Consider the following 3,328-nt stretch of genomic DNA (forward strand, 5'->3'; position numbering starts at 1 on the left):
ACATATATTGGTGAAAACATTGTCTCTCAATTTCCAATCACTGTCACCAATTTCTACTCTAGAATAAAAATCTGCAATGTAGTTGGAACTACTTGTAATATAGGACGCAAATATAGATGTCTGGCTTCACAAAATTGCCATATTCACCGGGCAATCTTATGCATTTCAACATTATGGCATTCACCATATCAATTTATATAAGCAATTGCTGTCGTACTAACGACTCTAAAAAGTATTCTTATATTCTCCTCGTCAACAGCAAAAATTTGAAGGGTCTTTACTAGGGCTAATAGCTCTGACATATTTATGTGCAGCTCTGACTGCTCTAAATTCCAAACCCCCTGGTGATGACTGGTTATTACAATCGCAACCCCAACCATTTAAAGACGTCTGTGAAAATCGTTGTGTGAAAGGTGTCGTCATATATTGGTGCAAAGGAAGAAATTATATATTCTCGGCCCACCAATTTAAATCCGATTCACTAAATTCAACAAGAATCATATAGCTATCGTAATTACCATTACTTGAATTAAGATTATTTTGTATACTTATTGCCAAATATCTCGTATACAACAAGCCATACATCACTGCCCGACAGGCAGATACCAACAAGCCTTTCAATTCAGACGCTTCCCGTATTCTAACCGAGGCTTTCAATTTAAATCTCGCCAACGTTGACCCAATTTCCTGACGTTTTTTGTCGGTTAAAGATATTCGCATTAATTTAGAATCAAAAATTAACCTTAAGAATGTCACCATTTGTGACGGAAATAAAACCGATTTCTTTCCTATTGTAAAACCCAGCTCATTGAGAGTGGAAATAGTGAAATTAATATTTGTATGGCATTATTGTCTTGTATTTCCAAACACTAAAAAATCATTCAAGTATCTCACTGATTCAAAATTCATTTTTCTCAATTTTTCAAAAAACCGGCATTAAAATTATGGTAAAAATTAATGGGGCACAGCAAATTCCAAGTGCTAAACAATTAAATTGGCAAAGGATATTGTTGTATTCGAATTTTAAGTATTTCCGATAACTTTCATGGCTCGGAATATGGAAATAGGCATCCTTAAGATCCAACGGGCCCATAAACATTCCCCTTTTCAATAAATTGACGACCGTGCGGTAGTCCTCCATCTTAAAATGGGGACAATATAATTATGCTCTTAGGAATAGTAAAAATTGGCGAAATAAACTCACCTTCCTCATGGGAGAAACTGAAATTGCTCCCATTTTTAATAGTCTTTCAATTTCTGCATTAATAAAATTACTCTCAGATAATGAGAAAGAAGGATTATTTGATACATTTCCTTGTACCGGAATGTTAACAAAGGGTAATTTAAAACCCTTAGCTTCAATAGCTTCAATAACAGATTCATCGTCAGTCAAATCAAGCTTCTGCTCAATAAATTTAGTCTGCCGGCTAATAAATCTCTTACATTTATTACTGACTGCGGTTGGGATATCTGCCTCAGAATTGTGATCTACCTCCTCTCTCAAATCCCCCTTGTGGAGGAGGACGATTGAAGTTTAAACGTCTTTGAAATGAAAATGATGGACCGCCAAAGCGATTGGAAAATGACATGTTGCCTGCCCTAACCTGGCTTGTTGTTGAGCGAATGATTTTTGTGCTGGATTTTGCCAGCGATAAATCTTTCTCCAAATTACTCCCAAAAAGGAGTTCTGTTATTGCAACCGAATTGTTGCAAATTCCGACACAATCTTGTGTCTAATGGGGGTTAATTGATTGCCTTCTTTTCATGCTAATTTCATGGTGTGCAGTAGCATTCTGAGTGGCACCATCCATCACATTATGTAACAACAGCTTCAAAACATCGCCAGGAATTTTGTTTGCATTTTCAAACAGTATTTGAGCCGTTTTTGCTTGAGAAATCAGAGATCTACTAATAGATTGTTGGATGAACTGCTGCGCAGCATCTGTTGCCTGAGCTCGGCGATTAAGGCTTTGTCAAATTTCAGGATTGACCTTTGGGGTTCCCAACTTGACTGCGTTTGAGGGAATTTTAAAGACTACTTTTGCCTTTTCGATATCTTCTTTCGTGTGTTCTTTGCTCAACATTGACTTGAATGCAACGGCCACTTTTTTATTTAAGGGAGGGCCATATTCTTGTGTGCTGACATTGCTCAACAGTATTTCCTCGACAATAGATTTTATTTCAGGATTGTCAGAATTATCTGATTCAGAAAAGATACTCCAATCCTATTTCGCATAATTTTAAAAAACTATGCATGGTAGGTAATTTTCTTACCATGATTAGCCAAAGGAGAATCATCTCCAAGGACATTCGACATGAATGACGCCACAGGGTCGGAAAGACCATTAAATTATTGCGCTCTGCGAGTCGCCGTCACCGGGGGAAAATTGATTAATCATTTTAATAAAGTTTTATAAAAGTTTTCTTTGGTTACTAATCGCTTCCGGCAGCGCCGAAAGGGCCTCGATTTTATCACAGTTATCTTTGACCGTCTGCGACAAGTCACTGAGGCATTTATCTATAGCTCTGGCTTTCTTTGGGTTTTGTAATTTGTTTTAGAAGTTCTAATGGAATCAAAATAAAACCAGAAAAGGAATATACTGCGTACATTCTATTTTATTATTTACTGCGTACATTTTCAAATCATTATGCACTGCGTGCAATTTAAATTTTCTTTGACCGTCTGCGACAAGTCACTGAGGCATTTATCTATAGTTTTGGCTTTCTTTGAATTTTGATTATTTATTTTAGAAGTTCTAATGGGATAAAAATAAAACCAAAAAATGAATGTACTGCGTGCATCCTATTTAATTATGTACTACGTACATTTTCAATTCATTATATTGCACTGCGTGCAATTTACTTCACTGTGTTGCAAACAGGATATATATATTTTTTCATTTTTAAAGTGGGGTAGCCAATTTAAAGTGAAAATATTTTACTTACCGTTTTTTAGTAATTTTTTCATTTTCTTCGTGGTCGGTAGGGGTAGACATTTTGTGCACGAGGAGCTGCAGCGAGGTCTTCAGTCTAGCAGGCGTAAATCAACACTGATGGGTGATTGGGGCGGAGCGGAGGAATAAGGGACCAGCCATGCATTGTTTTTTACTTTGTTCTTTAAACAACGCCTCAGCTAGCAGAGTGAGTCAGCATACTACATGTCAACCATTCGTCTTCATCGTGACCTCTGAAGGCGAAGGTTGGAAGTATAATAGTTTGATCCCGAGTATAAAATTTTCATCACCACAACGCACAGTGGGCCAGATTTAAAAAATTTTGGCCAAAAATATATAGAAGCCGAATTTGAAGAAACTAGAACTAGATTTTG

The sequence above is a fragment of the Folsomia candida genome, unplaced genomic scaffold (genome assembly GCF_002217175.1).
Source record: "Folsomia candida strain VU population unplaced genomic scaffold, ASM221717v1 Fcan01_Sc079, whole genome shotgun sequence".
NCBI lineage: Eukaryota > Metazoa > Arthropoda > Collembola > Entomobryomorpha > Isotomidae > Folsomia > Folsomia candida.